Source organism: Falco rusticolus, chromosome 8, assembly GCF_015220075.1.
Source record: "Falco rusticolus isolate bFalRus1 chromosome 8, bFalRus1.pri, whole genome shotgun sequence".
NCBI classification, from domain to species: domain Eukaryota; kingdom Metazoa; phylum Chordata; class Aves; order Falconiformes; family Falconidae; genus Falco; species Falco rusticolus.
The window spans coordinates 58544288-58571280 of record NC_051194.1 but is presented as its reverse complement, the minus strand read 5'-3'; the positions used below and the strand labels follow the sequence as shown (position 1 = coordinate 58571280).

Sequence of the window (26993 nt, the reverse complement as noted above, 5' to 3'; positions counted from 1 at the left end):
TTGTCCTTAAAACCCACTGTCTTGCCAAGCCTTGATTCAGCACGATTCTGCCCTCCCCAAAATGCATTTTCTGGTGGTAGTAATTCTCTGGCAGTTCTGTTCCTACAGCAGGGGCAGCAGTGGGAGACAAGGGGACTTCTCATTGTCCTGGGGCACCAGTTGCCCCAGAGATGTGACCCATGGCAGGACGTGGCTGCCGTAAGAGCATCTCCTCCTGTGAAGACGTCTGCTACCCTTGCAGATGTGTGGAGCTGGTCCATAACACCAGCAGCAAACATCTGCCAGCTTGTTTGTTCAGATCTCCAGCTCAAACCCTCCTAAATACCCAGTTTCCAAAGGAAGAAGGAGTATTTTGTACATATGTTTGCTCTTAATCCCTCTTTTTGTAGGAACCTGTTAAAGTAAAGGGTTAACACATCCACAGAACAGCCAAGGGAAATGGGAGAGCCAGCAAGCCCAGGTCTTCACTGGTGTCTGTCATTGCGGGGTCTGTCTTTCAAAGCCTATATAAATAAACTTCCTAGTAAACTCAGCAATTTTGTCATCATAAAGGCTGGCAGCCTTTCCTGGCAATAAAATAAACTCTAATCATTTCTTCAAATAAAACACAAATAGCAGCAACGCATTCACAGGAGGCTCTGGCCAATTTTGCTTCTCCCCCCACCCCTCCAGCCACCCCACCATGTGCGTGCCATGCCAGCCCGTGATGGATGGAGAAACGCAGGGGCACTCTGCTGCTAAATGCTTAAAAGGAAACAGACCCTATGTCTGCAACGTAAATCAGGAATGGGCAAGGAGCTCAAACAAAATAAGAAACCACTCTGATCCTCCTGCCATGCCGCTCAACCAGATCAAAAATACTCCTCCCGCCTCCACAGATCCCGAGGATGCTTCCCTTCCCTTTCTCAGGCACACCTATTTCCTTACAGCTCTCTTTTCCTCCAAAAAAAAGCTCTGATAATCTCAGGAGAAGCCTGTTCTTGCCATTTGTCCTCTGTGCTGTGGCTGATTGAAAACCATGCTTTGCAAAGAATAATTTGATGGACAATGACCGCTCCAACAAAACGGAAACCTTGAGTCAAGAATTTAAGCTTGTCGGGGATGTCGCATCCCTTTCCCTGTAGAAGACCAACCAGAAATCAGGTAAACACGAGCAGAAAGGATTGCAAAAGTGAAAAAGAAAGAAAAGCACATCAGTCCTTCCTGCCCCTTGTGCTCCTGAACACCCTCCTCTTTCGAGGCTTGCTCTGCAAGACATATTGCAGAGCAGAAAAGACAGATGGAAATGGCTAAAGAAGCTGAACTATCAATTTTTTATAACCTTGTATCTGGCACGTTGTTTTTTAGTTTGAAGACAAGGAAGAAAAATGATGGATTTACGTACAGACCGGTAGACATCAGCAGATCACATCCCATCCTAGCACAGCGTCACTCTGTCCCCAGGAACGTGCCTGGTCCCTGCTCAATAACAACCCTTCCTTCTGCGTGTCGACTGTTAGCAGCCCACGGCACAGTCCCACCATGGGCTCGTGCACTATCTCCCTGGATTCCCCACTCAGCTGCATCTGCACTGCAGCATACACGGCAGCCACAACTGCTGCTAAACTCTAAAAGCAACAAGAGTTGAGACAGGCATCATAGCAGGGGTGTGCAGGGACGCCGACAGCGCATCACGAGCACTGTTGGGTTGCACATCCAGCTCAAAAACAAGCGCAAGATGATCTGGCTTTAGTCACCTGTAAAACAAAGCTGTTGGCTCTTGTCCTAGCACGGCATCAGCCTCTCCAGGTGATGAAAGCATGTCACTTGGGCTGGGTCTCCGGCACAGTCCATCTCCCCCTGCATTAGATCTAGTTCTGCCAAGCACTTCGTGTTCTGTGGAGGGCTTTTTTTGTGATAAAAACACCCAGTTCTGGAAACTTCAGAACATTTTGTGAAAGTTTCACTGAGCAGCTCAGTTGAAAAATGTTTCTTAAAAATCTGAGGACATGGGTTTCTTCTGACATATATTGTGAAATGAAACATTGTGGCTTTTCCATGCAAAACGCCCTTTGCTTTTTTAATGCCCTTATTTTGTTTTGCTTCAATTTTTGAATGCAATTTTCACTTGCTCAAAACTGCAAGGCAGTGTTTCTCTCTTAAGCTTAACCAAAATAGTTAGCCCTACGTGGAATTTTGGTTAGGTTTGATGAAATGCAAAAAAAACCCCCCACACATACCCAAATCAATGTGATATGACTTGAATTAATTGCTTTTTCAATTGCTAATGAATCAGAAACCATTCATTTGGACAGCTGGCTTTTGCCAATCCACTCCTAGCAACTTGCAGTGCAAGGACATGGCTGGCATGGGGTAGTAGATGAGAACATCTGCTGAGCACTTTCATTGCTTCAAAAAAAGGGAGCAACTTCTCTGGAGAAGTTTCTGGTCTGGACGATGCTTAGCGAATTGAGGAGAGGGACTGGTTTGCCTTAAACTCACTGAAATCTGCACCTCACTGGAAAACGTTTTCTTTTTGGAAAGGCATTAAAACAGGGGTTTGAGGGCTATGAAAAAACTTTTTCAATGAACTAGAAATATGCACATACCACAAACACACTCCCTAAGATTTTCATTTGCATTAAAAAAAATAATAAAATACCACACTTTTTTCATTTCAGTAACAAAAACTGAATGCTTACAGATTGGTTTTCAGCTTTAAGCCAGGTTGTAGTTTTATATTGAGTATTATTGTGTCATTGATTAAAATCACCTACATTAAAACCAAAAAAAAAAAAAAGAAGAAAAAAACCCCTTTGATTTTAAATTAAACAACTTCTGGACAAGTCAAAACCTCCCATTCAGATCATTCCTATATTTCAAAGTGCTGGTAACTACAAAGTCGCAGGATAAAGCATCGACTTAAAAACCAAAGAGCATTCTTTCATCCATATGTATACTGAATATATTTTCATTTTAATTAGGCTGCAGTAAATATTTAAAAAGGTAACACAGAGAATGTGATTAACATGGGATCTAAATCAAGGTTGCTTTTCGTAGTCATGACCATGGCACAGAGCCCCAGAAGCACTGTGGAAAGCACCACCACATTTGTCCAGAAACGCAGAAGTTTGTGCAGAAGTTGACCTTGGACACGGGAACCACCATGGTGGTTGAGCCTTGCACTGTCCTGCATTTACAGTGGGAAATGGCTGTCCCAGGGACTAGCCCGTCATCACTTATATGAGCCTTTTCTCCATGACAGGTGGCTTTAAATGCATGGATGTGGTGATGCAAATCATATAGCTTTGGTGAAGACTTTAACATGGCCAAGCATAGCCATTTTTTGTGGTGGAAGCCATAGCTGCAGCAACTCTTAATGGGACAAGATGAGATATTTCTGAACAAAATATCACGCTTTTTCTTCCTACCTTTGCGGTATTCTCCTGGGCAATTCTGTTCCACCATCAGGAGCTCTCCCAAACCTCCTTAAAGGCTGGTGGGGGCTGGTACCAAGGATACCCACACCAATGTCCCATCAGGAAATGACTGTCCATATACTGTGGTTTCACCACCCCTCAAAATGCCGGTGCAACAGATAGACCCGAGCACAGGTCCCTAGAGTCTCCACAAACAAGGCAGCTCAGGGATGCCAGCTCCCAGAGCTCAGTGCAGTCTCGTTTTCTCGAGTTCTTGGCAGTCTCTGAAGCTTTCTTGACAGAGTAAATTAGGCATTGTGGAGCTCCATGGCTAGACTTCTTCCGGCTGCTGAGTGCACTTAAAGCTAGAGCAGATAAGTCCACACTGGAGCCCATAGAAACCCTGTAGCAGTTTGGTGGAGGGAACTCAAGACACATTTAGAGCTGGAATATACGATACACTCAGCATCTTCCCTGCTGCCAAAACAAGGGTGAAAGGCCATTAAAATAAGCAAGGGTGAAGGTTTCTGTGTTTAATTGCATTCCTTGGATGCTGAAGGAAAGCACTCTTCAGAACAGCCACCCACCAGACAAGGATGAATGTTCCCACCAGCCTGCTGGGATCTTCTCCAGGGTCCCTCACCAGGAAAGCATGCACCTCCTTGGGGTCGTCTCCATACATCTCTGCTCTCCTTACCCATCACCTCCTTTTCACTCTCTCTCCTCCAACTTTGCACACCTCCACCATATCCTCACCTCTACCAGCCCTTCACATCAAAAACGCTTTCCCAACAAATTACCACCCATGTTAGAGAAGTGGTAAGAGCACATCTGAGAAGGAAAGGTCCTGTCTGGAAGAACCTGGTTGTGTCACACTTGGCCATTCTTGTCATACCTAGGATGCTGTCACCTGCCTGAAAAGATTCAAAGTAATAATAATACTGCCCTCCCACTGAAGGTTCACACAACCTGACTGAGTCAACCATATTTTAAAGTGATAATTGGATTCTTCATTCTAGGAATTAAGAAACACAGCCTCTGTAAACCCTTTGACTTGTAACTGTGTTTATGTGCTTATTTGTAGTACCAGCTTGGGGGCTTTTGATACTTTTTTTTTTTTTTTTTTTTTTTTCTCCCCTGCTATATTCCCAGCTCTTCTCCTGGACAGCCATTTCCACTTCCTGGCTCATATTGCATGAACATTTTTTATAATACTTCTTTCATCTGATTTTAAAAATGCTTTGATCAAAATCTCCCTTCTGAAAACTGAATGTGGTTTGAATCATCAAGCCTGGCTATTGCTAATAAAAGGAAAGAACTGACTTTTAATGACTTTGTTGGTGTTTGTGTGATCTAAAAAGAAATCACTGGGAATATACCTGCAAATAACAGAGGCCCCTTAGTGCTTAATTTGTGTGAATTGTTTTTCCAGGCTTTTTTTTTTTTTTTTTCATGCTGTTGTTTATGGAGTCATCCGAGAAGCTTTGTTTGGTTTGATTTTTAAAGAATACAAATTTGTTTGACTTTTGCTTTTTTCTCTGGGGATATCTTGTGTGAAACAAAGATTTTTCACTGCAAGTCTGTTCTGTGACCGTTCACATTCTGAAGCAGCTCCAGAGAGGCAAATGCATGGTGATACTTGCTAATGAGCATTTTCACCCTTCAGCCTATGGATATTCTTTTTCTCCCCCCAAAACATATATGGCAGAGATCATTACAAGGCCTCTCATCCACACAGTCCCCCCCGGCCACCCTTTGGTGGTGGGACCATCCCAAGATGTTTTCATTCCGGTAGAAAAGAGCAAGCCAAGGATGGTCTATGTACAATGCAAATCCCACCACAGCTAAGACAGCCAGCTACCCCTCTCCAACATGCTCAGCCCCACGTGCGTCAACACCAGGGCTGGAAACTGAGAACCAAAACCCTACAAGGCTGAGGGCAATCTGCTTTATGTTTTCTCATGCAGTGGAAGCGCACAGGCATCTGCTCTTCATTAAAAGCAACTATTTTGGCTAGATACAGGTAGTGTGTTTTCACTCGGCAGCTCTGGCATTAAAACTTATCTTGTGATTTACCAGTTTTAGGGGAGAAAATGTCAAATCTTCATTTTCAGATGGCCTGTGTTGAAGAACCCACCAAAACCATAGCTGGGCTGCTGAGGGCTTCCCTGTGTCTGGGTACCTCACCTGCAGCCTGGATCGGTTACGCATCAACAGCTAGATCCCTCCGTGCCTCTGCCGGTTCAGCCAGGGAGTTTGTCTGCTCTCAGAAGCGCTCCTGACCTAAGACATTGTAAACTGCTCTCTTCGTCATCTCCAAATATACAGTTTGGTTCCTGATCTCGGGTTGTGCTCATCATTTTTCTGCACTTACTCTGGTGTCTTCGTTTGCCAGAGGCACCCCCGTGCATCCATTTACATTCCCATCCTAGACCTTGGTAAAGCAAAATCTCTGGAACTAGCCATGAGGGAAAAACTATTATTTATGCCTTTTTTTTTCCCTCTTAAGACACCATCTACTACATCCAATTCTGCAGTCTTCCAACCACTTGGTTCTGCCCTTGAACAATACTGCAATTAACTAAGTGTGGGAATGACGATGTGGCTCATTTGAGGTTTTGTTTCCACTCAGATGAGAGTTAATCTCCCCTGCGAGTTTGAACATTTCTTTTCCTGCTGAACTGTTTATTTTTCGATTCTGGATAATTTCTAAGAATAGCAGTTTGGGTTCCATAAAAATTTACTCTTGTGCTTTGATTCATTGCACTTAAAGACCCTGTTGTCATTCTCCCAAGTGTTGGCATGCAGTATTTGACAATCTTCAATGGAGAAAATTCCTAGAATATAAGAACAAGACCTTGCGCTTTGACTTCATTTTCTTTTCCTTTCTCTGCAGATGCAAAATGGATGTTTATTTTTCATTAGCAATGCCACAGGATTTTTGGAGGCATGTTCCCTTCGGTTTTAAACTGACTCTTCTTCCGGCGTTAGATTTGCCCAGGCTTTTAGCCTTTGTTCTCTGCGGATGTTATTCTAGCAGGCCAGCGCTCCCGTAGGAAACACAACCATGGCCTTGCTGTGTCGTGTGGTTTCCACAGCCGTATGAGTTTGTTGAACTGGGAGAACTGGCTTGGGACTAGGCAGTAGCCAGTGACTCAATGGCTACAGTGGCTGTCTTGAAGGCAAATGTCTTCTCCTCCTTGCATGTAATGGCATTGTGAGGTCAGGAGACAACAGGACAGCCAGTGCAAGCCCACAGATGGGGGTGGCACCTGCAGTGGGGCTCTTCGGAGTCCCACGTCCCTTCCTGTGGTAAAGCTCTTCTCACCTCTATGCAGTCTGGGGCGTCATCTGAGCAGGATGCACTGTGAAGCAGAACTTGAAGCACAAGGCTGGATGGAGCGTCCAGCGCTCGGCATTGCCCCCATGATAGCCCATGGAGGTGCTCTGGTGGGTGGGCAACCACCCTGTGAAATCCATCATCATCATCAGGGTTAGCTCTGGCTCCGATGCTTGCACAGCAAGTTGCAGTAGAGTTCTCTAACCTAAACCCTGCAGATTTTCTCCTGTCTGATATAAATCTCCAGTTTGTCTTCCAGCACCAGCGACACCTCTGCCATCAGATTTACCACACAGCGTTAGTTCTGCCCATCAGATTTACCACACAGTGTTAGTTCTGCCCACTCAGTTCTTTTAACACAATTTGACCTAGGTACCTTAGTAAGAATCCTCCATCTCCCAACTTGCTTCTGCTGATGCCTTCTGATATGAATCACCCTAGCTCCAAAGGTTTGATTTTTATTATATTTTTTTTCCTCCTTATTAAGACTAGCTTTCCTCATCTTTCACCCCACCAGGAAGCACTCGGGCTCTGGGGTAACATCAGGTTCCTGCAAGTGCTAGAGAGCTTCCTGGTGGCCTGGAGCTCCAAGCCAGCATCCACCCACATTTGTGGTGTCTTTGAACCGCTTATAAATAGATCGCGCTCATGCGGCTGTTTCATGTGCAACCATGGGACCGAGGGGAAGCGGCTCAGATCTCAGGCACAACGTACAGGCTCTGGTGTCGTCCTGGCCATCCATCAATGCTGAAACCCTTATGAAATCCAGAAGAGATTCTGACATGTGATTTGCTCACTCCATCATGGGGGGCTGGGGCGGGGGGGAGACATTTTTTTTAGGAAAGCAAGCGAGCAAGCAAACTGGCAGAACTCCTGCCACAAGGAATGAATTTGCACACACACTTTGATCCCTTTATGATTTTTTTATTTGTGTTAGCCACATCCTCTTCGCTGCACCACTCAGCAAAAGATGCTTTAAATTAGATGGGGCTTGGAAAACACTCTCTTTGTGACTCCCCCCCTAGCCTTGCCTGCCCCCGAGGCTTAGTATTGGTCTGGTAGCCAGAGCTTTGCCTAACATGAAACTGGCACAAATGAAAAGGCGGATAAATAAACGTCCAGGAATCTTGTTTGTCATATTTAATCCATCACGTTTCCCAAACAGCCTAGTCAAAAAATTCTGCAGCAGTGTTTACATCATCCTGATTGAAAGCTACATCCGTGCATATAAATACCATTCCTGGATGTAGCTCCAGTTTCACATGAAGGCAGCTATCATCCTGTCTGCCTTCACCACTGGGAAAAAAATAAAAAAAAAACAAACCCTTTGCATTTCTTCCTTTGCTCGTTCCTGCCCAATTCAGCCTCCAACACTTGCACATTCTTTTTTTTTTTTCCTTCCTTTCTTCTTCTGGTAAGCCTTGCCCACTTCTGTGATTTCCTGGTATACACAAGGGGTGATGAGCAAGTGGAATTCACAAGACCACAAGGAGATGTGCTAATGAAAGTGGCACGATGCAAGCACTTAGACATGCAACCTGGTAGGGTTTTGCATCATCGCGGGCCATGTGTCTGTTACCGTGTGCTGTGGCTGGGAGCAGCAATCCTGCTTCGAGGTGGGGAAAACCACCAGAAACACACATCAAGCCAGTGCAAATGAGAGATGATTTCCAGTTCAGTGACTGGAAGAGGAAAAAAGCTATTTCTAGATCAAGGAGTAGGAGATGGTCACTGACCCTACATCCAGGCAATCAAGGGCAAGCCATCATGGTGGTAAAATTTAGAAAAGACCAGAGACCAACAGCTCTGCATGCCATGGGCCACCAAATACTTCCCAACAGCTCCAGCTCTTCAACAGACTGAACAGCTAAGAAGACACAGGGGAAAACAAAAAAAAAAAAAAAAAAAAAAAAAAGGAAAAAGAAAAATAAACTAACCTGCTTGCAAAACCTGCTTGCAATCAGATGACACATTTTGTCCCATTAAAAATGAAGTTTTCCATTTGCTTCATGGATTTCTCCTGTTAGAAGAAAAACAAACAAAAATGTCCTTTGCCATTCTTACCTTCCTGCTCCCCCCAACCACCCCAACTTTTTTTCTCCATGCCCAAAATTATTCATCACACTGGACACAAATCATCCCCTGTAAATTGCACTTTTCTGTGGTAAGTGATTTCACCACAAAACATCATGCTATATTGCCTCCAGTTGTTCTCATGCCACTCACACAGATTTCTATAAAATACTTTGCCCACTCAGCTTCCTTTATAGACTGAGTTGAATATTACGATGCATTTTGACACTGCCACACAGTTAAATAAACTCATTTTTTAAGTCTTACCCTAATTTGGTGCCATGATTCTCAATCACACGTATTGGCAGTGTTGTCCAGAGGTTGGATTTCACAAAAGGGTCGGAGACAGACATCCTAGAAGTGAAAGGCTTTGTAAAACTGGCCTCTGATTTGGGCATCCCCTTGGGTCTGGGATGGTTTCCGAGCCCTTATCATTGAAAACCTCCAGTCCCAAAAGGAAACAGCACCTGTTTTATTCAGCCAAGCAGCACAGACATTTCCCAGGTGCCTCTTAACACCCTTTGGAATAAAAATAAGACTGTCAGATGATGCATCACAGATAAATCGGTATTTTGCCTGTCAGAAGATACCCACCTCTTTATTTATAAGTGCGGTTAGCATCCCTACTTCTGAAAGCGGGGCCTTGCAGAGGCTGTAGACAGACACCACTGTCTCAAGTAACAGCAGACCATAGAACTTTATAAAAACTTTTTAATCCCAGTAAAAAATAAGAGACCGTAAACCCACTTTTACCCTTCCTCCTTCACCTCTTGCCTACTCAAAAGCAGGAGCTGCTTCTGGCCTCCAGATGTCAAACCCACAAGCTCTTCCCCTTTTGCTATTTTTGCCGTCCACTTTGATCTTTCGCAACGGCTGCCTGGGGAAGTGGGGGGAGGCACACGGGGCTGGGGGCAGAGCATGCTGCCGTGCCCCCCTCCAAGCCCACAGGCTTTCCCTGGCTTCCCTTTGCGGGGCTGGCGGGGAAATCCACCTAAAGCTGGGCTGAAAATCAGGGAGAGGTGGCGGAACAGCGGTTGGAAGAGGTGGGTGGCAGGGCTGGGAGGATGCGCAGGGGGAAGAGTGATGGGCGAGAAGGGAGCTGCTGGGTGGGCATGGCTGAGCAGGAGGGGGGCTGGAGGCACCTGCTGTGGACTCAGCCCTAAGGGCTGTGTGGGGATGGGTCTTGCGGGGGGTGGGACTTTGTCTCTTACAGCACATTGCTTTGGGCCAAAGTGGGATGCAGGACTGACAGCAAGTTGCCATCTCCAGCCATGGGGGCAGCTGGAGGTGCAGAAGACAGCACTCCTTAGCCACCCCAAATAAATCTCACCTGCTTCAGGGACATTTGATCACCATGGACTTTTCTCTTCCCTGTACTGAGGGTCGAACATCATAGCATTAAAGGCAGGGGAATGTGCTATATATGGCAATGTAAGTACGGCGACATATGAATCACTCGCTACCGGCGGGGTGCCTGACCTCCAGGCATCCCCACAAGAGAAGGGATTCCCTTTCAAAGGCAGCTGAGTCATGCCCAGAGCAGTATCTCTGTTATAATTCACTGCACGGTCAATAGGCTGCATCACCCCATAGCATCTTAGACTGACTAACACCTCGAAACTCACCCTCTCTCCAATAAAATATAAAGAATAAATCTTTTTCATGCGATACCGTAGAAGGGAAATGAAATTATACTATCAATGGGACTCATTGCTGGAGCAAAGGAAGTAATATTACAGCTGGAGAGTCAACGTCCAGTTCAAAAGTCGTGAATATCTTCTTTCTGCTTCCCTGCCAGTGTTTTATTGTTGTGGTGGGTAATGTAAGAAAGCTTTTGCGGCACAGCTCAGCTTGCCTTGAGAGACCCACTCAACAACTTCAGGCTGGCAACAGCGCTGAGAGGATTGCGTGGTTTGATGCTTTTATAGCCAAAAATGATAAAGGAAAAAATTGGCGTGTTTAAAGACCTACGGGGATGGGTGTGTGGGTGTGTGTAGGGTAGGGAATTGATGTTTGAGACTGAAACAAATCGCATCAGGTATTTGCCCAGTTTCTGCATTCCACGTGCTCCCTGCCGAGGGAGCCTGGGGTGAGGAAACACTCAGGCACATTGCATGGACAGGGACAGGCAACGGCAGCGTAACCCACACTAGCAAGCTGCCGAGGCGTAGGCAAAATGCTGGCAAGTGCAGTCTTGGTGGTTGAGTTGCTCCGGCTTTACTGTGGGAATCAGAATAGAGACTTTGTTTGCTGCGGGTGTGCAAACATCACAGAAAAGGAAATTTTTCACACAGGCATCTTTGCCCCTTTAACTTCCAAACAGATCGCTGCATTTTAACAGCAAATATTCCCATTCAGTTTGTTCCAGGAAAAACTTCTTTCCCATGGACTTTTCACTTTTTTTGGCCAGTGAAAAAGATGTTGGGGTGAATTTATGTGCGTTTTCCTACGAAACAGCAAATTCAAGGCCTCCTGTGTCATCCTTATATTTTCCAGCTGACTTGAGACTAAAGAGGTGAGTGCTAAAGACTTCAGTGCTCTAAGTCAACAGGAATAAATATAAAAACTCAGGTGGGCTATCTTTTTTCATGCAGATCTTCTTGAATACTAGCCATGCCGAGCCCAGCTGTGATGGCTGCACAAGTGACCCAGGTGCCTGCTAGTACAGATGGTGCTGGTGCAGGTTTTGAGCAGGCAAAACAGTTCCAGTTCTGCCTGTAGTTCCTCCGTGACCATGCTTCCTACTTCCCCAAAACCTAGCTCCATCAACTCTGTCTCAGCTCTTTAATCCAACCCCGTTCTGCCAGCAGAGAACCTGGCACAGCTCAGCTGCCACCCCCTCTCATGCCCCCCCACACTGCTTCCCAGCCCTGGGGATGCCCCATGCTTGCACATCTGGGCATCCTTGCACGCTTGAAGTGGCCCAGGCAGCCTGCAAGCTTGCAGGCAGGTTCCAGCTCAGAAATGCAGTGAGTTCTGCATCTCCAGAGCACGCTGATCTGGCAGAGGGTAGCTGAGCTATCCTGAAGCCTGGTTAACCATTTTCCAATTGCATGGAGGTAAACTGGAAAGCAACAGCGAGTTGCTTGGGAGTTATGCTGAAGCATGAGAGCGATCCTCCCACGCAAGCCCAACCCTTATTTGAGATGGGGGCATGTGGGTGGGAAAATCTGACCCCAATATTCTCCTGAGGAACCTATGGCTGGAGGAAGCCCCAACATCTCCTGGGGTGACCAATAACCAGGTTCAAAAAGTCATCAATCAGGATACTGAAGAAAGATGGCACAGCTTTCCAGAAAGACCAAGCCAGAGCAGGATTTTGGCTGCAGAGCACTGAGATGATTTAGGAGGTAAAACACTTGAGTTTGTGTCAAATTTCCCTTTCCTCTGCTCCCCAGCACCCACCCGGTTGCCTGTTATTCTCCAGCCCTCCCTTGCTGCTCCCACCCCACTCCAAGCCACCGTCACCTCGTTGCTCATTGTGGCACTGGCCGGGGTGACGACAGGCAGGCTTCGCACATGCCGAGGGGCTGCACAGCGAGTGCTCAGCAGGTCAAAGCCCCCCTCAGCCACCTCCCCATCCCTGGAGGGGCTCCCTTTCGCCTGCAGGGCAAGGGACTGCACCTTGGGGATGCTGCCTCCTCCCAAGTACCCACCTCCTACCTTCTCCTGGGCATTTCATGGTAGCCACAGTGGTGTAAAAAACTAAAAACAGCGTCAACAATGTGCAAACAGGTGTTTCCTATATATGCATATGTGTACATATACATACACATATATCCCTGACGTGGCACTGAAACTACTGGCTGTTTTCTGTTACAAAAGCTTCAGTTTTGCCTCGAGGCACTTGCGAAAACAAGTCCGTGATACACATTACAGACAGATACCACCACAGAAATCTCCCCTCCTGCAGCTGTAGCGACTTTTTCCCTTGTAAACATATCAAGTTGAGATCAAAATTTGCTCCCTCCAAATGAATTCCTGCGTCTCCACTAGCTGCATATTTGTGGCTGTTTAGTATTCCCAATTTAGGCATTGGCAGAAACAAAGAATAAGTGAGTATAAGAACACATATGCTGAGAAATGCAGTGCTGAAGGGTATCCCACCCTTAATTTAAATAGTAGAACTAAAATATCTCGTGTGTGTGTGTGTGTACACACATATGCACATATGTCATGGTACTTAAGCAAACATTAGATCCACAGACCACTGAGCATTTGCTTCTCCTATGTCACATTTGGAAAAGTGCTAATGCCTTATGGGAAATGTGGAAAAAAATGTAAATATTTTGTTCCAACGCAACATAGCTTACCACTGCGCTTTTCTGACTTTCTCCTCCCTTGCAGCAAACAGCGAGCAAATAATGCTCCGAATGCTTCTGCTTTCTCCACGTATAAACTAATTCTGCCCCTCTGAACCAGCCTAACTGGGAGCAGGTTTTTTCCAGGTGTGTTTTTCATGCTCTACAAACCATCAAATTCATCAATTCATAAAAAAAACCAAAAACCAAAAACCAAAAAACAAAAAACCAACCCAAAACCAAATCCATTGATTCCTATTGCCTGCTGTCTTCTTGGGCCGGGGGGGGGGGGGGGGGGGGGCGGGGAACCCCTCTATCCAAATCGATTGCCAGGTAAAGGGTTATAATTGCAAGAATCGGATTCAAATCACCCCATTTCTAGGCTGAGACAGACTCTGACCAAGAGGGAGGGGAAGGTTCCCTTTGCAGAAACAGGCAGTTTAGGGCCGGTACGCACCTGAGCTATCCTCTCGAGGACCACTAAGGATATCTGGAGGGACAGCAGGGTTGGTGACCCCGTGCTGTGAACGGCTCAGCAGGTGCCGAGGGATGCCATGGGCCCCCATCTCCACGGAGAAGCTGATGGTCCCCCTGCACGGGAAAACACACTCAACTCTGGATTGGGAACTACAACAAAAATATTATGTCAGCACAAAAAAAAATAATAAAATTGTTGCAGTTTTAGCAAAGCTTGCGTGGAAAATGGAGACCTTGACACCAGAAGATGATCGTTTAGCAAACACTAGCTACAAAATACCTCATTAAATACCTCTCCAAAAGAGCTGTGGGCTGCTAGGCAAACCCGCACACCAGCCCAGCAGAGGTTATTGGTTTAACAGGTCCCTACCACGCTGCGCTTTATGGGACCCTTCTGTATTACTGGATATATTTTGGCTTGCTGTGAAGAAATTGTTCTTGCCAAAAGGGTTACTATTACCTCTGGCTTCTCATTGTAAGAGGGAGTCAGGCAGTGGTGCCGTGCTGGGATGGAGGAATTTTCCGCTGCTCTCCTGCCGTGCTGGGGGAGCACAGCGCCGAAGCTACTGCGCTGAAACGCTTCTGAGACAATATCATATTCTTCCGTCATATCTTCACCTGCCCATTTCACTGCATTATTAGGTTTTTTATTTATATTACACTTGTGCCACAAGCTCTCCTTGCACACAGTACTGGAAAAGCACAGAGATATCCCTCTCTCCTAGTGCTGCAGATGTAAATGGATACATCAGAGCAAAGGCAGCAGCAAGGCAGCTATTGCTCCTTTTATTTTTATTTTTTTCCTTTCTTTTCATTGAAAACTGGCTCCAGCTAAGTTAGCCACGGAAGGTTGCACTGGGAGCTAGTGGCACTTCTGAGAAGAGGATCTGACATGTCACGCAGAGGTTTTAAAGCAAAGGATGTGCTGCAGCCAGCAGGTTCGGGTGAGGTGGGAAAGGGGAGCCCAAGCCTTTGTTGCTAGGGTCTTGTTTTGATGCCTAGAAGCAGAGGAAGGGCAGCTAGCCTCCTCGCAGGGAGGATCTGAACCTGAAAGGCAGGATCCCTGCCACCAGCGAATGGAACAGCACTCTCCAGTGGGAATGGTTTGGTGACTACAGCCATGCACTGCGTCCTCTGGGCTCCCTACCAGCTGCCTCTGCTTAGTGGGCATAGCTTGAGCAAGGTGTTTGCAGAAGAGCACACCAGGAGATGAGACATAAGCAACCAGGAAAATATGGCTCGATTTAAACATTTGCCTCAGACATGCTTTTTCCCACTGATTTCTGTTCTCTCTAGATGGAGATGACACCATGTGGTTGCTTGCCTTTCAGAGTCAGCATTGATGGGGAAAGGTGGCTTTTCTTGGACAGCCAGCAGTCTTTCAGGATGAGTGACCTCTGAGGCCACAGAGGGTTAAAAGGCATGGGGGAATACGTGCTCTGAGGGTGAATTTATGAACCCTAATAAAACTGCTGGGGGAGGAAAGATAATAAGGGCAAACTGAAAAATGTTTCAGCATTTGCATTCCTCCACCTTCTGTCCTAGAGGCGGGGAGACGTTTTCCCTCATGTCCTGCCAAGAAAAGAAATGGCTGTAAAACTGCTGATATCATTTTCAGTTCCTCCCCCCACTTCGAATCTGCAAACCTCATCCCTGCTTCCCTCTCAGAGAGTAGGAAATGGTTTGGGTTAAATGAGCGTGGAAGCTGGAAAGCCTGGAATTGGAATCATTTCCCTGCTGGCCTTCCAGGGGCTCCGACGGGAAAAGCCCCCAGGCACAACCGGAGAACAAGATCTCCTGCCAGCTCTTCTTCCACTTACGCCTCCCCGTGCTTCACCTCACGGGGTCTGCTTTAGCACTCAGGTGGTGGGGCAGAGAGGGGGAGAAGGTTGTTTTTCTTTCCTTCAGGCTTTGCAAATGGACTTCCAGGGCAAACAAAATAATTGGCTCAGGCAAAGGCAAGAGCTGAAAGGCATCATTTGGCAGGTGGAGCTGTCACCTTTCCCATCACTCCTTCACCTCCTTACTGCCAAAGCACCCGCCTCTTGAAGAAAATGTACACCATGAACGTCCACCTGCTGGCCTCCAGGGTTATCATCTGGAAGATGGTGGGACTTTCTGAGCAGAACCCTTATGCTTGCACCTTTCAGGATTGAGTATGCTTCAGTGTAGGCTTGGGATCCTCAGAGGAACCAGAGGATGCTGAGAAAATACTGCTACGCTTCAAAAAGGTGACGAAGATTTCCAAGAAGCAAGTGAGAGGAGGAGGGAGGGATGTCACAAGGAGGGGGGATGCACAGGGAGCTCAACTCTGGAAATGCAAGGCATCTACAGAAATCCTCGGAGGACGCTCGGTCTGCACTATCTGTGCGAGGTCGGTTCCCCTGATCACACACAGAAAATGAGCTGATTAAAACAAAGGGCGGTGCAGCTACAGAGATGACAGCATTTCATTGGAAGACCTGGAACAGAAAGCCATGGGAGGCCCCTGGAAGAGGTTTGCATGGAGGATGTCCCCAGAGAAATACTTGTCCTGAAAGAGCCCCCAAGCCTGGCTTGGTGCAGGTCGTTCATCAGCAAGGCTTCAGCTGGAGATCTGGGACTCAGGGTCCTCCATGCCAGGCATCGTACGAACACAAAGGTGGTCCTGCCTCCGCTTATTTAAGACATCCCCCATGCATGCAGGGACCAGCTTTACCCCCCTACCCCCGCAGCCCGGGAAAACAGCCCTTTCTCCCCCTTGCAGCACTACATCATCTCCTTGTGCTGACACAAGGAGCCTGCAGCAGAGGTGGGTGTAGGACCCAGGCTTCATGAGCACCAGCTCTGCCTGTTAAAACACCACGCCAATCTTCTCCAGATGAATAGGAGGCAACTTCAACACTCTGGCAAAGCTGCTTGGAGAGAGGCGATAGACCCCCAAGGCTACCCCTAAATCTGTCACACAGCACGTCCTCCTTCCCTTAGCACTCACATATTGATACTGGGGGGGGCGGCCCTAGCTGTCCCTGTGGGTCCCAGAGGAAATGGTTTTATAGGACTCTGGTGGATGCAGAAAATAACTTCCACTTAACAGCAGGCGCTGGCTCAGCATTTGCTGGCCTGAGACAGATCAAACACTTCAGAGCAATTCCCGAGTTATTGGTCCTCCAGCTCAGAGGTTCCCAGCCAAATCTTTATCCTCTGCTTCTAAAAGCTGGTTCTACTTTATATTCAGGAATAATACCCCTAAAAACATGCATTTATGAATGAGCAATATTTTCCTCACCTCCGCAAAAGCCCGGCACTGGGCTGGAGTCCAGGACGCAGCGGCATCTCTTGCAAAGGTGCAGAGCATATTTGTCCAGACCCCTCAAGCGCTCCGGGAGCCAGCCCCAGCCTAGCACTGCTGCCTTTGCAAGCTGGCTATCGGGACACGGACTCTCCAGCCACGCTTTTTAGTTAATGAGCGCCTGCACAACACATTTTTAGTTCTCATGCCCCTTCATCTCTCGTGATCCAACATGCTTGAACCAGCCTGTATGGATGCGATACGGTCCCCCAGAGCAATCAGGCTTTTGAATGGACATTGCATTTTTGAATGCACATTGCAGAGCTTCAGAAACAGTGCCCAAGCCGGATGAGTAGAGCAGATTAATCCTGGTGGCCAGAATCTTCACACTTCGGGAAAGGCCATGTGCACCCCAGAGAAAGAAAAACAGCACAAGGTAAATGGAAAACTCTCACCCAGAGCGAGCTATGCTAATCGGCACCAGCTGGTGCTCTGCTAATATTTTGATAGAGTCCTGTTTTCTCTCCAGAACAGAAACTTTACTGACATTTTTTTTCCCTTCCCCCACCCCTTCCCTGCCCTTTCCTTCTGTCATAGTTCTGGCATGGTGTAAAGGGGAACATATGTAGCAGACATAAATGTCGGATGAAAGAAGAGAAAAACAGAGGAGAGTAAGAAACCACTCAGCTTCATCAGTGCATGAAAACACGGATTATATCCCCTAGCTAAGCTGTCCTCTCGTCCCTCCATCCCCATCCCATGCATGCACCTTGCCCTCCTGCAGCCTCCCTCACCGCCTTACAGGGGAGCAGAGCACACACAAAACCTGTAACGAAGGCTGAGTGATTCCTGATATAAAGCTGAACTCACATGATCAATCAAGGAAACGAAGAGGAACCAGTTTGACTATTCATTACATATTCCATACTAAATCGCTCTTTCCAGCCAATGCCTAGAGAAGCTTCAGGGAAGTCATTGGTCTTGGTTGTCTCAAGGAAGGTAATCAGCCTTCCAAACAGACATGGCCATTTTGTCAAAATTCAGGAGATTTTAGGAATACGTCAGTTTTATGCCGATTGCATGTAGGAGAAAAGAAAGAAAAAAAAAGAAAGAAAAAAAAAAGGAAAGACATTATGTCAATGTCTTCCAATGTGGGGTTTTGAAAATGTCATATTTTCTGTTTTTAAAATTACATTAGAGCCATCAACATTGGAATTAAGCCACATTTTTATCAAGCAGAATCTGTTAAAGCACCTCCTGTCTACCACTGCAGACTGCCAGCAAGCTGCAAGAAGGGGGCTGCTCCATGCAGGGGGACAAGCAGGAACAAAGGAGGATCAGGAGGACCCTGTTGCAGGGGGATCCCACACCACCAGCATGCTCTCCCACAGCATCTGCATGCAGTGGTGCAGAGCAGGGTGCTGGCAACAGGCTCCACCAACAGCCCCAGACAAGGCAGAGGGATGGACCACACCAGGACCCAGCCAGGGGTCCAGCCAGGACCAGCAGAAGATGGAGCAGACAGGGCTGGAGATATGTCTCCAAGAGCCCATCCAGGAAATAGGGCGAGGGAAGAGACAAAGTGCATTTACCATGGAATAGGCGCCCTGCCCTGAAGGTAAATGGAGCCCATGAGCCCAATGACAGGGGCTGCACAGGCTGTCCCTGATGAGACTGTTCAGGACAGTTAAGGTGCATTGGTATCCTCCAGGCCCTGCCTAAGAAACCTTCCCGAGGCTCAGTCCCCTTGGATTATGGCAAAATCTCTTTTTCATTAATAAAGCAGTTGACCTCTGGCTCTCAGAGTACGTCTGAGCACATCTATGGTGCAAATCTGGGAGGCAGCTACTTTGCGGAGAAGGTGGTGTCCAACTCCTCCGCTGTTTTGGCAGATGCAAGGGCATGGGATGGCCTTTCTCCCCACTGAGTCCCATTACCTTGTTCATGGATGAAAGCTTCTGGAAGTCCACTTCTTGTATCCAGCTGCCATTTATCTACATCCCTCCCACAGAGCCAGCGGGGTTTATTTTTTTTAACCTACTGTTGGATAATAAGACAGATGTCCGCACTGGGTCTTATTTTGAATAGATCTAAACTAGAAACAAATGTATTGGATGGGATGACTGAATGTGTAGCATGTGCCCTGTTCCAGCATGTCTGACTAAAGCAAGAAAGAGTGGCTAGCTCCCATTTTATTTTTTGAGGGAGCTGCTTTTAAGATGGGAAATGGAAGTACCCCAGCAAAGGAGGGGATCCTTGCAGTAAGACATGACTCCTGTAGGGAAGAGTAAAACATAGGTGAGAAAATATAGCTGAAAACATGCAAAATACAAGAAAAGTTGTGCTTGCCTGCTGCCTTTGCCTCCTCTTTCGGTCCCCTGGGGATGGACTGAAGCATTCAGGTGGGGAACAGGACACCCTCCTGGTGAAATCCGAGTTAATTCTGGAAGAAACACATGTTCACAGATGCCTTTGAAAGCCCAAGGCTGTATGTCTGAGGTGGAAATCGGCGCTTGAACAGAGATCAGAACGACCTAGGGAAAGAAGAGGAAGAAAACAAACCAGGGGTGAAGTGGAGCAGCAGAGGAAGGTAAGGGTGAAGATCAAAGGAGAGGGGCAGGTTCAGAGCCACCGCGCTCTCTCTGGTTCTGTTGGGTCTTCCTCCACCAGTCCCAGCACACGTGTCCATCTGTTTGGACAGCTGACTGTCGCTGACCCCGGGTGCTTGGGGTGGTTGGTGGGCTCAGCAGTGCAGGTTGCTCACTGCCTGGGATGCTCCTGGGGGCTCACCAGGGCAGCCCCAAGCCTGTGTGTGGTCAGGGCGCTGCCTTCCCTCCCAGAGCAAGAGATTACAAAGAGCACAGCTGAGAAACTCGAAATGCATCAGAAGGAAGCAAACTGGGAGCCGGAGAATTCAGCATCACAACCACCTGGGGCACCGGCATTAATCAATACGGTCTATTTCAATTTTTAAAGCAGACATTAGTGATGCATCTGTATTTAATGCCTGTCCCAGGAGTCTTGATACTTTCTACAGCCAAAAAAGGCAGCCAGATCACCCCAGCCCATCCCAAGCTAGCAAAAGCAGGACAGAGGTGAGCCATCATGCCACAGAAGTGAAGGCTTTGTCATCCCATCTGTCATCTCCTGCATACAGGACTGGGGGCTGCCATCTCAGGACAAACATCTGATACTGGGTGCTTGTCTTCACCCAGCCAGCCAGCTGCTGCGGGATGTGAAAAAAAAACTCTTCCCAGCTCTCCTGTTAGCTTCTGACTGCCTGTTCTTTTTTGATCAGGAGGTATCAATATTTAAGCAGCTGTTCAGAGTGTCAATAGAGTCCAGGCACTGGTTTTTCTCCAGCTACCATGAAAATCCTTGTCCCTATCTCCACTTTGGAGCTGATGGTGCAAATCTCAGCGGCATTCTTCACTATTGCTTATTTTATTGGCAGGAACTGATGCTGCAAGCAGGCCATGCTGGAGGACTCCAAACATCATTAAATACTCTTGGAGGCCACAGTTACCTTCTGCTGGTCCTGAGTTCAGAAAATACCTGAAGTCACGAGGCCACAGTGTCACCCTCAGCAAGGTCCCATCTGAAACTCCTCTCACCATTTTAATTTCCTTTAGCATACTACCCTGCCCTAAGAGCTTTACTTGACTTGTTAGGTTTGGCATGTCTTTAGTACTATTTTCGGAGGATTCCAGAACATGTTTCTGATTTTGGCCATCTTCATCTTCTTCTTATAATTATTAATAATATTTTTCCTTCCAGTCACTGGACTCATTCCCACATTGGCTGCAAGGCTTCAACACCAATTGCCACTTAATTCAATCTTCCTCTCTTTCAGGAGCACCTTCTCACAACACTGCCATATTACTGCTGCAAATCCATGGAAAATAAAAAACTTGGAGAACCAGGGGGTTTGACTTACAGAAAGCACCTTGAAATACATGCCTGTGTATGCTTTGTACCATAAAAACCTTCTCTCCCTCTTCCATGAAACAGAGGGTCCCCCATACCATGCGCCTGACAGGACACAAGGAGACCCTCAAAACCTCAGAAAGCTTAAAGTACACTTTTTCTCCCTGAAAAGTTGGGATCTCTCAGCCTGCTGCAGTGGGATATCAAAGTCAGAGCAGAAGGGATCTCCTGATGTGAACATGTCTCCCCCATTTGGAACCAGCCAAGGATTCACCTCTGGAGCCCCAGGAACCAAGAGAAATCCTGTGGTCCCAGCAAGGAAAGAGGAGAAGGGGATGTGCCCACCAGAACAAGGGATGCAATAAAAACAAAAAGGCTGGAAGAAGAAACAGGTTTTCCTGAGCTTGAAAAATATTCCAGATACCTTCCTTTTCTCCTTTGCTATTGAACAAAACGTGACACAGATGTCATGCAAAAATCCACTGTCTTCTACTCTTTGCAAATAAGAACACCTGAGAAACAGCAGACTTAGGTGACATGAAGGCTGTCTAATTTGGTCTCCCTGACCCTTACGATGTGATGATGAGGTTCCTCCTACTTCAGGCCCTTGCTGCACTTGGTGCTCAGGCTCCACGTCATCAGCTTGGAAAGCTGACCAAACCCCATGAGGCTCTCCTGGGACAATGACAGCTCAGTTCCTCCATCGTATGAGAAAACATCTGCACGGATGTCTGCATTCCCCCTGACTTCAGTGCCAGTCTGCCAGCAGATAACTCAGCTCAGGAGCTGATATGGATGGAGCAGGGAGGACATCGCTGCTGGCTCGTGTATGGACAGCACATAGTGCGGCAGAGAGACAGAATGGAAAGTTATGCATCCCAGCTGAGTAAACACTAGACTGCAGCTGGCCAGAAAACTGACTCCGAGAGAGAAAGGACCTGCACAAAGGAAGGGGGGAAAGAGAGATTTCTGAAGGCCAACGCAATACTCATTTCAAGTCAACTACAACCAAATCCCTTGGTGTGCTCTACCAAGACTGATCTCAGTGGGGAAATCCACAGCTGGGCAGGGTGAGAGTAAATTGCATATGTTGACAACCACAACCTCCCCCCAGTAAGTGGAGACACAGGCAGATTGGAGATATAGAAGACTACTGCAGATAAAGAGATAGAGTTGCCTGCTCGTAGCCAGGGCTTCAGCAGCCTTGAAACTGTTGGTGTCCCAAAGGAAATACCTTGCAGAATCCAAACCTATTGTTCACCATCAAGACTCTTTAAAAATGCGAAAGAGTGAACGTGTACAGCTAGCCATGCTGTGGAGGAATATAGCTGCCAAGGTGCATATATCATATCGCATCAGCTAAAGGAAAAAATAAATCAGACCTGAGCCTGGTTTCTGCCTGTGTGTGGGTCAGGTCACCCGTTGCCATTAGAGCCCTTCCTTGTCACTGTCCAGCTGCCTGGCTAGAGTCCTCTGCAGACACACTACAAACTTAGAGCTTAGACAAAACTAAGGCCATCTAACTCTACCCTGTGGTACCCCTGTTCCTTAGGATGTGATGATGAAGTTCATCCTATTCTCAGGCCCCTGCTTCACGTGATGCTTAACACTCACTGCATGGCATTAGTGTGCTGTGGTACTGCCCCGAGACTGAGTGCCAAGCACTTCTCCTTGCTCCCAGGGAGAAGGGATGAATCAGAAGATCTCTGGGATAAAACACCTTCCCAGAGACACCTCTGGATCCACGTCTGTAGGGATGACTGAGCAGGGACCCTCCAGGGATGCTGCGCAGAGCTGCTGGATGAGGAACGGAGACCTCACCTCATCTTGCAAGAAAGCCAAGGACTCAGCTTGAGGTCTGAGGCACCGGCTGAGCTTTGCACCCATGTGGCAGGGAACAGGGCTCGTTTTGTGTGATGAGAGGCTTCCACAGAAGGGAACCAGGCCCTGGCTGGTATGAGACAAGCCAGTGCTCTCCCCTCCAACATGCCTCCATCCCTGCGGCAAGGAAAGAGAAGCACAGAGATGTGTCTGCAGATCATGAGCACGGCATAAACGAAGGAATTTCTGAAGCAGGTCTCCAGGCCTTTGGCTGCAACATCCAGGCCCCTTCTGCACTTTTTTTAAAGTTAAATATGCAGAATTTTATCATCACAGAAGTATTTCTGCCCTTCTCTGCAGTGCAAGGCATCACAGGAAAGTGCATGTGATGGTGGAGGTGACAGCTGGGCTAACCCAGCTCTCACCACCATGCTCTCTAGCATCCTCTAAGTGTGCTCACTACATGTCTGCAAGGTGCACATCATCCAGGAGGTCTCTGATGGCACAAGATTTGTGCCTACCATCCTCCTGCTTTCTCCCAATGACTGCAAGCCCTGCCCAGCCTCATCTCCAGCCCCAACAGCCTGCTAGCTGCCAGTGTTCCTACTAACCAGGTCCCAGGTTCCCTGAGGCACAGAGATGGGGGATGCGCATCCAGGGCCACAGCGCCCGAGTCACCTACAAGGACCCTAAAGCATTCAGAGGGCTCCTCTGGGGTCCTTATGGGAGCAGGGACATGGAGTAGCCATCCACTTGGGAGGTCAAGACTAAGCACAGCCACTAAAGAGCACCGCAGTGTTTCCAAGGCTGATTGCTCTCCTCATCACCTCTGTAAAGGTTGGGGTGCACAAACCGAACCTTTTGTCTCATCCTCATGACACAACTTCTAGAAAACCACGGTTTTCAAGGCCAACCGGGTAGGAAAAGACTCAGTATAAATAGTCTCCCACACAACCTCTAAACTTCAATCAAACAACTCTTAACTTTACTCAGGACACAAATAAACCTCGTTCTTGTAAGATGGCATCTCTTTGTCTCCTCTCCTTCATCCTTGAGGAGGCAGATCTCATGGCAGCTGTGCAACACTCACAACACACATCCCCCTCACCAGTCACCAGAACTCCTCGAATTCCCTTCTCCTAAGCCTTGAGCCACTTCTCTTCTGCTGTGACTCAAACAGCGGCTCGTTTCTGCCCAGTCTGCCACGAGACAGAGACCCCAGCAATAAAAACAAAGACATGCAGCACATGCTAATGTATTCGTGGCACTTGAGCTGCTGCTGAAAGGCAAGTAACGCGCACGCATCCACCTTTCCTCCTGCCTGTATGTATTCTCACATAAAATTAGCAAACATCTTACGGGAAACCTTAAAACCACTTAAAAAACAATTAATGGGAAAATAAGTTACGTGCCAAATAAAAAGTAGTGAAGGAGGAGAGTGATGTGCCATTCCCAACAGGCTCCCCTGGGAGCAGGGGAGGACTTCAGGGCAGGGGAAGCGAGGGATGCTGTTAGAGAAGGTAGCTGATGGGGGCCCGTGCAAACCCTTCCCAAGGAATCTGCCTTAGCGGCTTTTCCCACAGCATTGCAGAACACAGCACAATAAAAATGTCGGCGATGAAATAACACAGCTTGTCTTCAGACACCCCCGCCCTGCCTTTCCTGAACCAAGCAGTACGATGATATGTTAAGGCACTAGTGAGTTTTCCAATAGCAAAACAAGGGAAACCTTCATTTTGGGCACCTGGGGTCCCACACAAGGCAGGCTGCAGGAGAAAGAAATGCTCCTGCCTCCATATAAAGGCAGCACTGTGCAATCAGGTGAAAATCCTTTTTTTTTTTTTTTAATTTTTTTTTGGTGGTTGCATTAAGAACCTGAATTTTATATTCCTGCCTGTTCTACGAAAGGTTTCCCTGCCCTCCATAGGCTTGCCCTGTGCAGCAAGTCAGACCAAGATGAGTTATAGTACTGGGTGAAAATCAGATGAAATTCCATTGTTTTCCATTTGAGCTTGAAACTGAGCAAACCTGGGCTTTTCTTTGGGGTGAAACACAAAGGAAAACTTGGGGGGCAAGGGAAAGGCAGAGAGGGATACCAGGTAAGCTGAAATGAAAAAGCATTTTCTTTTCCTGAACTCATGTGAACCCAAACCACTGGCCTCCACGCATCCAAGACGCTCTCCACACCAGCCTATGGCACATAAATCTAACACCGAACTTGGAACTGAGCTTCAACATGGTTTCAACCACATGCAATTAGCCAAATTAAAGGATTTTTTTTTTTTTTTCAGGGCCTGGCTAGGTCCTGCCTGCATTTTAACTGGGACAAAACTTGCGTTGCCAGCAGATGTTGCCACTTTTGCAGCGGGGTGTAGTTTGGGGCCACATATGCTTGGAAAAGTTGCGTGCTCAGGCTATTAGTAAAGGCAGGGAAAGAGTTCGCTGTAAAGATGAAATACGTTAAAGAACTCACATGCTTTCTGACCGTGCTGTGCCAGGCATCAGTAAATGTGACCAGCTGAAATTTCCTCCAAAAAATGGGGGGGGGGGGGGGGGGGGGGGATAAGTGCTGGAACCCAGAATTATTTAAAAAGAAAACAAAACCTGGAAACATTTGCCGAGCGAAACCAGACTTCGGTGATTATTTTGTAATTATTCATGGTTGAAGGGGCAGAAAAACTTCAGTATTTAAATGGGCTTATTTGTTTGTTTGAGTGCAATTACTAACGGTGATGGTTAATGGAAGAAAAAAAAAAAGGAATAAATGTGTATAATAGACATAAAGCACTGGTCCACTGCAATAGTTCCCAAGTCAACTAGCAAAACCATAGCCATCACTATGGGCCTTGTGTGGACTTTTATCTTGTGTAGACTTTATTCGTAAACTTGTCTTTCAAATCCTGGGTAGTTGCCAGGAATGACTCTATTAAAAAACAAACAAACCAACAAAAAAACCCACCCAAACCTGTAAGCCATACTCCATCCCTGTTGTTGACATAGAGAGCTAGGGAAAAAACACATTTCTTTCACATTTTTTAAAATATGTACATTTAATAATGACTATGGGTTGCTCTGAAATGGCTCTGTACCCCTGTGAAGTTCTGCCTTCAATGTGAAAGAGATTTCAGGAGTCCAGCTGTGTTCATGAGCAACAAAACTTGTGCCTTGACAATCCAGGGCAGGATGCAAGGACACAGGCTTCCCCTGATGCTCCCATGGTATCCTTGTCTGCCATCTGTGAATATCCAAGGAAAAATACTCTGCAGACTCCCCAGTGGGAAAAGGTGTCGTGCTGCCCTGCACATCTCCTCTGGTTACCAAGAACAATTGCATGGGTAAAAGAAAAAAGTGGTGAGCTCTTCCTTATTAGCAAGGATAAAGTCAACACTTCTTCCCATCAGTAAGATCTTGGATTCTCTGCCCAAGCAGCAAAGAGGAGCCAGCAGGACACCATGCACCAAACACCCTCCAACAGCAGAACGTACCAGCTCAGACAACGGTCCTGGTGGCTTAGGAGGTGACAGGCTTTCCTGATGCCCGCCAGTGATTTAGGAACATACATTCCCCTGACGCACAAGACATTTAAGTGCTTCTGAAAATGCCTGTCTAAGCAGGAATGCAAAAGTCACAACTGTGACTTGTGCTGCTCAAATAGTGGCCTTGGACTGGATCAGATCGAGACCTCCCAGAGTCCCAGATACGATGCCTCAGACGTGCCTGATGGTGGTATGGCACTTCCCAACGCCCTCTGGGTTCCTGGAAGAGCAGCTGCTGCCCGAGGCTGTTCTTGTTTCCTGTTGGAAGCCACCTAAGCTGTGACCAAACACCATGAGTGGGCACTGAAACAACCAAGGCAACCTGAGACCTTTTGGGTTCTTCCTAAACATGGGAGCACCATGCATGGAGCTCCTCTGGGTTACTCAAGACAGTGACACTAGCAGATGTGACGTATCCTTCTCCTTCTGGAGCAGCGGTGGGAGACTTGGCAGCCTAACTCACCAGTCCTAAAGTGGCAACATCTTTGAGCAATTGACTGCAGTCCAGGATGCCTGAAACGTTTTTTCCATCCAGCGACCTTATCCCGGCCCCTGCACGTGAAACACGTGGGGAGGGTTGTGTCCTCCTCCTGCAGCGTGGCACAGTGAAGAGCAGAGCCCCAGCTTAAGCTACAGCCAGATTGGTTCAGGTCAGAAATTAGAAAAACCTTTCTATTAGGAAGGACAAACAAGTACAGGGATTAATTTTCTGGAGACAAGCTCGCTCAAGTCTTCCTACCTGGCCAAGCAACCCACTTTCCTGAGGAACAAAGGGACAAGACGGGTTTGGGGCTCCTTGGAGAAACGGAGGTTGGAGGAAACACTGGCAGAGCCCTTCAAGGCTTACTG

At 47.3% G+C, this 26993-nt stretch overlaps 2 long non-coding RNA genes across 2 annotated transcripts; one reads left to right on the top strand and one right to left on the bottom strand.

Moving 5' to 3' along the window:
• Window positions 1-2942: 2942 nt before the first annotated feature.
• LOC119152986 lies at window positions 2943-13724 on the bottom strand. Its single transcript, XR_005106000.1, has 4 exons — window positions 13570-13724; window positions 9079-9165; window positions 8676-8758; window positions 2943-3875 (listed from the first exon to the last, which is right to left on the bottom strand). It is a non-coding gene; the product is annotated as an uncharacterized LOC119152986 (long non-coding RNA).
• LOC119152985 lies at window positions 9745-13263 on the top strand. Its single transcript, XR_005105999.1, has 3 exons — window positions 9745-9854; window positions 11170-11326; window positions 11406-13263. It is a non-coding gene; the product is annotated as an uncharacterized LOC119152985 (long non-coding RNA).
• Window positions 13725-26993: the final 13269 nt, after the last annotated feature.